Here is an 11099-nt window from a genome sequence, read left to right on the forward strand (position 1 = left end):
GTACAGTATGTTTTAATCTTTGATGGGTAAGTTCCCCTTTGTTATGCTTCTTTTTGAAATTTATCTGGCCATTCTTGTGCATTTTTCCTTCTCAAAACTTGAAACATCAGTTTGTCAAATTTCATTTTAAAAATCCTGTTGGATTTCTAATTAGGATTACACTGACTGTATTAATTTGGTGAGAACTGCCAATTTTATAGTATTAAGTTCTCACATTCAGGAATATACTATTCCTCCATTCATTCAGATTTCTTGTAGTTTTCTTCAGATGGTGCTGCATATTTTTAAAATTTCTCAGGTATTTTATAATTTAGGCTTCTACTTTTCTTACTGTTTTTCATAGTTGGTTATTGCTAGTGTATAAGAAAGCTAATGAATCTTCTAAATTTATCTCATAGCCAGTGGGTTTACTGAAATCTCTTTTTGACTCAAATCATTTTCTGTTGCCTGTCTTGTCTAAGTAGATAATCATATCAACTGCAACTAGTAACAGTGATATATTCCACCTCACTCCCAATCCCCATTATTTCGAGGTTAATTATTTTTCTTGTTTCTTAACACACTGGCTAAGACTTTGACCAATATTCCTATCTTTTAATGAAAGTACTTCTAACATTTCATTATGACATTTAATACAGGTTTCTGGTAGAGACCCTTTATAAGATTATTTCTTGTTGATGAATAGTTGTCAGGGATAACTGAATTTTAGAAAATGATTTTTGTTTTTAGCACCGAAGAGATATAAATATACAGTTTTCCCCTTTTAACCTATTAGTATAGTGAATTACATTAATATGCTTCCTAATGCTGAATCAATATTATACTCCTGGAATTCAACGTATCAGAACTGGTATGATTTAATAATTCAAAGCCAGGCTCTGGAGTCAGAAAGCCTAGGTTCAAATCACAAATCTTTCACTAACTAGTTGTATGATTTTAGGTGTGTTATTTAACTTCTCTGTGCTCCAGTTTCCTAATCTTTAAAATGATGACAATAATAGCTACCTCAGAGAGTTGTTTTAAGGATTAAGTAAACTCATACATGAAAAGTTGTTTAGAATAGTACACAGAACGTAGAAATCATTTAATATATGTTAATTATTATCATTTACTAAGTGCCTCATATCTGCCAGCCGTAAGGTATGCGGCATTGCAGGAGTCAGCAAACTAAGACCCGTGCACTGAATCTGGCCTCCTGCCTGCTTTTATAAATAAAGTTTTATGGGAACACAGTTATACCCAATGTTTATAATTATCTATGGTTATTTTTATGCTCCTACATCACAGTTAAGTAGTTGCAACAGAGTCCATATGGCCACAAAGCTTAAAATATTTGCTATCTGCTCCTTTACAGAAAAAAAAAAAACAAAAAAAACCCAAAAAAAAAACCCTGCCGACCCGAGAAGTATTGCTCAAAATCGAGGAGTTCACAGTCTAATAGATGAGACAGGCAAGTAAAAACATATATATGCTACAGTATGTTATATACACAGTCATATTATGAGCATATTATGGAAACCTATGGCAGTTCAGTACTAAACTATAGGAAGGATTCACACAAGGGATGAAAGACAAGAGGTATTTTATTTACTTTTAATTATTTTAAAATATGTATTTGTTTACATGTCTTTATCTCTCATCGTACTGTGTGAATTGCTAGAGGAAAAGGAATATGACATTCATTTTTGTGACATTCATATTCTAAGTATCTACGACATTTAAGGTTTTTAACAAATGATAGATGAATAAATAAATGAATGGTGAAAGGAAGAATTTAGATACCTGGGTAACAATGATTAGAAATGTCTTTCAAAGTTCTACATATAAATATCCTATGGCAAGTATTTTACTTGCCATGTTAAATGGGCTCTTTCTTTTAATCCCTATAGCAGCTAATTCTAGGAAATAGATCCTATATTACCCCTCTTTAAAGTGAAGAAAGTAAGGCTCCTTGAGGTAAAAGCAATGTGCTCAAGTTTATATACAGCCAGTAAGGGAAGAAGCCAACAAACAAAACCTTTATCTGCCTCATGTAAAACATGCTCTTTGTACGACAAAATTGGGAAGTGGTGGGAAATAGATATAGTCACAGGATACCAACAGAGTATAAACTCTAAATAGAGATAGAAGATATTATAATTGATGCAGCAGGAACTGTAGTGTGGTTTTAACTTCTAAAACTGAGCGATGATTTGAATAAATTCATATTTTTAAAATATTAGTCTGGAGGCAGTCTGAAGATGAACTAGAGGAACAGTTGCCTGTACATTTTATCCAAAGTCTCCTCTATCACACACATTAGACCAGTTTTGGTCAGGTTCAAGCAATCGACAAAAAAATAAAATTGCTAGCATACTACGGCATTTGAGGAATAATGATTTATCTACTAATCTGAAGTATTGGAAATAGCTAGTCCTAACAAGGAAGAAACAAAAGTATATTTCATTAACTAAAATGTAAGGAAAAAGTATATACTGCAAATGAAAATACTACATAGAAAAAAAATCAAGTCTTAAGAATGAAACTGTAACTGAGAATGGCTGTCAGGAAAAAGACTCACAGTCTTAGAGAATGAACTTAGGGTTACCACGGGGGGAAGGGCGGGGGGAGGGATAGACTGGGAGTTTGGGATTGACATGTACACACTGCTGTATTTAAAACAGATAACCAACAAGGACCAATGTATAGCACAGGGAATTCTGCTCAATACTTTGTAATAACCCAAATGGGAAAAGAATTTGAAAAAGAGTAGATACATGTATATGTATAACTGAATCACTCTGCTGTACACCTGAAATTAATACAACATTGTTAATCAACTATACTCCAATATAAAATAAAAGTTAAAAAAAATAAAATAAAACGTCTTTGGAAAACAAAAAAGAATGGCTGTTACAAGCAAACCAAAAGAATCTAGAAAATGTAAACATAATGAAATCAGAAATTATAAACTATGTTTTCACTTTTATTTTTATTTAAGCCAATCTTAAGATAAACTGATTTTGAAGTAAATGAAATGACTACTCCTTCAAGCTAGATCTCAACATAAGTACATAGTTGTTGTATATGACATCTATTTCTGCAAAAGAAAGCATATAATTACTTTTTAAAGAAAAGTCTTAACTGTGCTTTAAAATGTACTTAAACATCTGTTTAGAACCCCCAGAGAAGTAGGAAGATTTTTTTTCTCCTTACTGGGGAATTGGATTTCACTAAGAAATCACTTAAATTGTTTAAATTATTGTTCAAAAATATATTAAAATGTGGATTCTGAAGAAGGAAAACAGAAAACAGTAACTTTCAGACACTTCTGATAGAGGCTGATTAACACAACCTAATTTATCAAATTTAGATAACCTTTACACTAAGGTTTATGTCAAAGTACACATCATACTTACTCTGTCTTTCTAACAATTAGCACATAAGCAATCTCAAGAAGTGAGGGAGGAAGAGAGATGGAAGTCAATCAGAAGTAATAGTTTCATCTGTAAAATGAGAGTACCACCACATATCTGGCGAGTCTATATGGCATTTAAAAAAAAACAATCAAGTTTCCAATGAGAGTTCAAGTGGATCTTATTACTATAGATAAACAGTCTTCTACTTGAAAAAAAGAAAACTATAAGGAATTCACTTCTGCATATTTTTATCCCACTGTGGAAAGACTAGCTGAATTTCCTTGGAATGAAGATCAGTATTCTCTTGCAAAGAAGAACAGAGGCACTGGATACCGACCACACTGAAAGATTAATAAGAATGGAAAGAAAGCTTTTAAAATGTGCATTCTCTTTGCCAAGAAGGCAGTTAAAACTTTTGAGTAAACTAAATGTTTTTTGGAATACTATATTTACAGAAGTTTGGAGGATAAAACTTGAACTCATGATTTCTGGTCTTACTAAAAAAAGGCTGCACTGCTTCCAATGTAGTAGCATTAATGTAAACACATATGGTACTTTAATATTGTCATGGTTTCCAACATCTCTTTGGTTGCTCACAATATTTCTGTGGGGAAATCAGGATAGACATTATTCTCCATTTTAAGAATTGGGAACCTAAGATTGAAAGAAACGAATCTGAGATCATACGGCTAACAAGGGTGAAGTTGGAACTAAGATCCAAGGTACTTTATCTCCTATCTAGGAAACGGAAACAGCTGGAATAATGAAGCTGTTTCAAGTACTGACAAAAGGGGGGGTGGGAGAGTGAATTGTTAATTTCTTCTTAAAGCAAAATTTAAAAAGCCAAACTTTTATTGGGTAGCAATCCATGAAGGCTAAAATTTAGTTCAAAAGGTCTGTACTGCCTTAAAACTTAAGACAGTACATACATTTACAAAGTATGGAAAATGCTAGTATAGGCAAAAGGACAACAGTTAACTTAAGTTTTGGGGTTTTGTTGGTTTGTTTGCTTTTAATGTTTTTAAGAGGAAAAAAAGAAACACCACTGATTTTATCCAGACAGTTCTCCGTCATATACATCTTTACTTTTCCCAGCACCTAATACTATCTCTGATACACAGAATGTATTTACTAATGCCTGTTGAATCAAAGAATGCTCTTATGCTATATTCTTACTTTCTTGATAATACAAAATATAGAGTAACCCGGGCTTCCCTGGTGGCGCAGTGGTTGAGAGTCTGCCTGCCAATGCAGGGGACAGGGGTTCGAGCCCTGGTCTGGGAAGATCCCACATGCCGCAGAGCGGCTGGCCCCATGAGCCACAATTACTGAGCCTGCGTGTCTGGAGCCTGTGCTCCGCAACAAGAGAGGCCGCGATAGTGAGAGGCCCACACACCGCGATGAGGAGTGGCCCCCACTTGCCGCAACTAGAGAAAGCCCTCGCACAGAAACGAGGACCAAACACAGTCAAAAATAAATTTTAAAAAAATATATAGAGAGTAACCCTAGCGAATTTATTCATGCAACCATAACCTGAGGCACCACTATTTACCTGGTAATGGTATATGAAACACAATGTGAAGGAAATAGAATTGCTTTAGAAATACACACCTATAAATTTAGCAACTTCAAAGAGATATTTCATGTAAATGAAATTTCAAAATAACTGATACTTATCCTTTAAATCACTGTAACTTATCTTTAAATAATCATAATGAAAATATTTTCAAAGAGATTTCTAGGTCTTTTTTCTCTGCCTTAATCTAAACATGATACAATCTTTTCTTGATGACTCAAACTCATCAATGTAAATCTCAATTATTAGACTATTCTATAACACAGTGACTCTTGGAGTTATTGAGGGATGTCCAACTGTTTGTCTCTTCACTAACTCAACCTAGACTACTTTTAAAAACAAGGTTTCCTACTGCCTGCTCCCCAGTTGTCACTTATAGGCCACCAGCATCCTAGCCAAGGCTTCTAAAATGCCAGTTGAAGTTTAAAATACGTACAACCTGAATAGGCAATTGATATACTTAACCTTATACAAGATTATAAATTCCATGGTGTAGCTATTTTCACTGCTCTAAGGCCTAGCTCAAACGCTTTTCTTCTTTTATGTCCGAGTTCTGAGACTCAGTCTAGGCAGTTGCTAGAAGTCTGGCCACAAAAGAACAATTACAATACTAATTTCTGCATGTTCTCTTAATTCTTACTATAATATAGGGAAAAAAACATAAATGATAGTCATAACAAAACACAAAACAACCATGTAAACAAATGATGTAAGGCAGCTCACATTATGTGCTATATGGACAATTACCTAGCCAATTATTAGCCAAGAGTCAGCAAACCAGGCTCGCTGGCCAAATCCTGCGATTGTAAAAAAACAAACAAAAAATGATATTCAACAGAGACACTAAGTGGCCCACAAGGCCTAAAATATTATCTGGCACGCTAAAGAAAAAGTCTGCTGATCCCTGATCTAAACTGTAATAAACACACACATATAAAACATATAAGCTATTCCTCATACATAAAGCTTAAGTTATTAATATAAATAACTTAGTAGATGTAGCATTCTTTCAGTGATGGGTTCATTATGATACAGCCAAACTTGTCCAGCCCTGCCTATTACTCTCTTGACCATGCTGTAGGGCTTAGCCAAAATCTTGACTTTAACCTTCTTTCCTTCTTCCTCCTGATACTTATCCTTATACACTCTCAGACTGGTCTCCTTGCTATTACTTCCAGCTCTGGCTGTCAATCTTTTTTGGAAAGTCTTTCCTTTTGCTAGATATCTAAATCCTTCCTAAGCTTCAAGTCTGACTTCCTTTAAATGCCTTCCAGGATCATTCTAGCCCTCAATGGCCTCACTTTCCTTCAAATTACAGTCCTTGCCACACAATTTAATAATGCCATCTCATATTTTTGCTAATGATTTCTTGTGTGTTAGTCTAGTATCCCCAACTAGTCTGTAAACTACTTGAAGGAAAGAAACACATCCTATTGCTTTTGTATCCCCGCTCTAATAGTAGCTCATCGTCCTCTGAGCACGTGTCATCTCCCAAGCACATCTCTCTACCTTGGAGAAAAAAACAGCCTGAGGAATGGTAATGGGTGATAAGTGATTGGCAATATCAAAGGAAGACACCTACAAAGGAACCTGATGGAAGACCATAGGCTACAACGCAAACTTAGAAAGTATATGTGAAAGATAAGCAAAACTACAATAGTGGGAGGATAGAGATAAAGATCAAGGGTTAAAGAGACCACAGCATAACACTCTGAAATAAAATGAGACCAAAATATTAAGAAAATTATAAAAGCTCCCAATACAGGTAAAAAAAAAAAGTTGCCTTTCAACACTACTGGTCATTAATTTCTTTTTAGCAAGCAGCTCGACACTGATATCCATATGGGCCATTTTTCTTTTTCTTTTTGCAATGTGATAAAAAGACGCACTAAAAGACTCAATGGAATTGCATGCACAGTATTCTAAACCTTTGGATTTACAATACTATGAATTAATTTGAAGTCTGCTAGAGACTGCTAGGGGAAAAAACCAATTATTTATCTTTTGATTACCTGGCTAATAAAATTAGAAATCACATGCATATCGCTACATCATGCTCAAAGATATCACCTAGACTCATTTTCATAGAAAAATGCACCAAGAACAAGAGAAAGAAAACAAAACCTTTAGGTTACTTCATCAAATTGTATCTTAAAAATATAGGCAAAATAGAAGATGCACAAGCCTTGGATGTATGCACATTAAAAAAATACAAATATTTTTCAACAGGCATAATTATTACTCATAAGTCTAAAACAAATTGTAAATTAAATGCTCTTTACCTAAGTAAAGCTACAAAAGACGATGAAAATTATTAATCATGCATCGCTTCTCTTTTTTCTGGGTTTTATAACCTCTCAATCCTGACCTCTGCCTGGCTGGTCAGAGAAGAGGGAGAAATTTTTTCATAATTAGAAATAAAACATGCTCAAAATTATACTGTAGAACTTTAAAAATTAAAACGTAATCACTAAATGCATGATAAATCAGCTTTCAGTTACTCATACAAAGGGGGAAAGTGATGACATAGATGACACCAAATCTGTTTTTTTGAATCATATGATTAATTTGGGAGAAGCAAATTACCCTTATAATTATGTTTGATTGAAGCCAATGTTAACCAGAAGTTTATTTTTCCTGAACAGTCAATGAGTTTTGAGGGTTCAGACAAAACGGAAAGAGGGGGAGTTCATTCAGAAGCATACAGGTGGTTAAAAGCAGCCAGCTTGAGATAAAAAATTTTCAGTTAACCTACACAAGAAAACTGAGAGGTGTTCTATGAAGGGAAAGAAGAAAATTTCATAAAATTTGTGATAGTGCTAAAATTCTTAAACATAAAACTATTTATAGAAATCTTAACAAAATCTTTTTCCTGTCAAGTCATCATCCCTTCTTCCCAATAACTGGTATAAGTGGTGATAGCAACAATTATCAGCGGGCTAAGAAGCTGAAAGCAAAATTTTAGGTTCTATGTTATCAAAGATGTGTAAAATCCTTTTTATCACTGTTTTAAGTCTACCATCTGTCTCAGTGGGCACTTTATCTCATTACTTGAGAAAAGTCAAACCAACCAAGAAAATATCAAACAGGCAGGGGACTCATTTCTCTGGACTATTTTTAGGTGATTTAAAAACTTACACGATGGCAAGAACTACAGATTTAGCAAATACACAAAAACTAAATATTTACCCAAATACAAGATCATAGCCACAAAACTCAATTAGTTTCTGCCTAACATATGGCTCCAACTCCCGGGTGGCATATGTTTAGCACTGGTGCTGGTACTATCATTGTGATAAAACATTATAGTAACAGTTCAACTTTTGTTATTTCATTCTTGTAATACAGAAAAACACACACCAATTTTGCTTCCAAGAGCTAAAAACACAGACCACGGGAAAAAGCAAAATAATTATGCCGCTCAGTTTTAAGAGCCTACAGTCTACACATACATGAGGATTATACAGTTAAAAAAAAAATCTTGTCAGCCTGGTATTCTTTGTTAATAGATGGTCAGACACGAAGGTGTCCAAAGGAACTTACATGAAATTTCACAAAAGAAAATCCCGTATTTATGATTCCTAGCACCTCACTATCCATTACCCCCCTTCCCCCGAGAGAAAACTATCCCAAGGCTTTTAACGTTAACAGTTTAATAAAAGAACGACTACATTCATTAAAGCCGCCGCCGTCCTGTCCCCGATTTTATGGCTAAATTACGTGTTCATTTTCTTTACCTAACGCATGACGTTCTTTCACAGCCGTGTCAGAAGTTCAAAGATCCAGGCTGTTAAACAGGGCGAGGACTGCAGCCCGGAGTCCACCCCCCGACTGAACAGGTGGTTAACTCCGCCGGCTGGAGGAACGGCCAGGTACTGGCACCAGCCAAACAGGATCAAATACACAAGGGCGGGTTTTCGAGGTTTTAACCCCAACAGGAGCGGGGGAAACTCTCTTCAGAGGAGCATTCAAGTTTGGCGGCTGCCCGGCGGCCAACACCGAAGGCGCCGCGGCCGCTCGGCGATCCGCTCCGGAGGGCTCCGCAACCCACCCCCCAGCGCCGCCGTCAGCGGCGCGGCTCACCGCGGGCCGCGGGCCAGGGGGGCGGAGGGAGGGCCGCCCGCGCCGCCGCGCCGCCTCCGCGGGCTGGTGGCGGGGTCGCGGCCGCGCCCCGCCGAGCGCCTCCCGGCGAGACTAGGGCCCAGCAGGTGCCCCGTGAGTGGACGGGTCCCGCCCGCGGCCCACTCCCCTCCGCCCAGCGCGCGCTCACAAGACCGGGTGGGCCAGGCCCCTCGACGGGCCCGAACCCCGCTTAGCGCCCCGGCCCCTCACACCCAGCCTAACGGTTTCCCCGGCGCCTGCCCCGGGGCGGGGGCTGGAGGGTGGAACGGGACCCGGACGCCTCGGTCTCCCCCACCTTTCCCGAAGGGAGCGCCCGCGCTCTCACCTCCGAGTCACGCCGCTCTGAGGCGAAGGAAGGCGGCTACCCCGGCGCCTCTTCTTCGGGTTCCTGATCGTTCTCGCTCCACTTCAGCGGCAGAGCCAGCTCTCGGGGCCGCAGCGGCCGCCGGCGCACTGACTGTTGGGGTGGTTTCCCGGCAGTGACGGTGCCGCCTCAGCCCCGCTCTTCGCTCCCTCTCCGCGTAGCTCCCGCTTTCTGTTTCACCCGAGGGACCACGAACGCCGCCGCCGCCATGCTTACTACGGAGCCGGGAGGAGGAGCCGGGAGTCGGCGCGCCGAGTGCGGCTGCGCGAGCCCAGCCGACGGCGCCCCCGGCCGGCCCGGACCCCGCGTCCCCGCCCCGCGCCCTGGCCGGCTGCCCCGCTGGTCTTTACCGGGAGCGCGAGGCGCCCGCGGAGCCGCCGGTGCGGGGCGTCAGAATCCCCGTCGCCGCTCCCGGGGCGCCCACCGCCCTCCCGGGGCTCCGGGCTCTCTCCTGAGGCCCGGCTACGCCTGGGTCGTCGCAGCCGCCGCCGCGGCCAGGCTGCTAGCGATACTAGGGAAATGAGGAGCCAGGTGACGTTCCTGGGGCCACTCACACACTTCTCAGTCCAGATTGTAAAAGGCTCCCTCTGAGGCGCACTGGGTCGGCCTTTTTCAGGAAGCACAAAACTTAATGCCGGCAGGTGCTTTTAAAGACACTCCCCCAAGGAATAGGGAGCCAACCGAAGTGGGCTTGGATGGTTTCAACCCCAAACGCTTACACCCCAGGAGCTCTTAAGCAAACAAAAATATTTAGATATTTACTTCAGTTGGAAACGTGAGAGTTAGCTTCTTGGTCTCTTCCCCAGTCAAAACGCGTGGAAACCCATTACCTTAATTAGTGCAACAGCCCGAAGACTTAACAAGGGAACGCGGCCGAGATTTCGTTGAACCTCCAGCAACTGGGGGCGCTGCAATAATGCCTGAGGGCCGGTCAGGGCTGCTTCCTTTTGCGGTTTCCACGGGAGGACTTGGGATGGGGGTTGTCCTTGGGACGGGGAGTCTAACCCCAGGAACTGTGCCCTCAGAAACAATGACGACGTACCCACCCTCCTTGTTCTGGCTTTATTTCAGCTTATGAATTGTGCTGCCTTAAAAAAATAGCAGTGCTTTTTTCCCCACCTTTTTACAGAAATCCTTTTAAAATGTACTTATTCCCTACATGCTTAAGGAATACAATGGTTAATGAAATCCTTTGTTGATGACTAGCCATCAAACGCCATACTTGGCCATATGCTAGTCCCAGGGGATTGCTGAGGTATATAGGATCTCTACTTAGGTGATCTCTTTTTTTCTCTTTGGAATGTTCTCATCACCTTTTCTAATATCTGTCACTGCTTCTCATCTCCTCATCTGCCTCTTGATCTGCTCAGATCCTTCCTCTCATCCTTTCTACTTTACTGGTTATTTTTTACTCTTTTCTTTCTTGACTGCTTTTCTCTGTGGCTCCAGGTGATGATTGATCAGATGTTTATATTCACAGTCAGCCAATGAGAGATTTCTTTTCTTCCTCTTCTTCCCATCAGTAAATAGGACAGTGACTGTATGTCAAGTGGTATCCTGAGATATTTTCATTGTTGTTCACTCTCAAAAACTTCTTCTGCCAGAGGGGTTTCCTTTTCTTAACTTGCAGATTTGGCCC

At 39.9% G+C, this 11099-nt stretch overlaps 1 protein-coding gene across 2 annotated transcripts in view; it reads right to left on the reverse strand.

Moving 5' to 3' along the window:
- The window catches only part of FNDC3A (fibronectin type III domain containing 3A), a 163906-nt gene extending 153657 nt beyond the window's left edge, over positions 1–10249 (reverse strand). Inside the window, exons 1-2 of one of the 2 annotated variants that reach the window (XM_079903192.1) lie at positions 10015–10249; positions 9422–9675 (exon numbers count right to left, since the gene is read on the reverse strand). The gene's annotated coding sequence lies outside the window, so the exon portion shown is untranslated. Of the gene's footprint in view, positions 1–9421; positions 9949–10014 lie in introns of those variants that run through there. The other variant, XM_079903191.1, reaches the window with a different exon arrangement.
- Positions 10250–11099: the final 850 nt, after the last annotated feature.

This window comes from Stenella coeruleoalba (genome assembly GCF_951394435.1).
Source record: "Stenella coeruleoalba genome assembly, chromosome: 18".
Classification (NCBI taxonomy): Eukaryota; Metazoa; Chordata; class Mammalia; order Artiodactyla; family Delphinidae; genus Stenella; species Stenella coeruleoalba.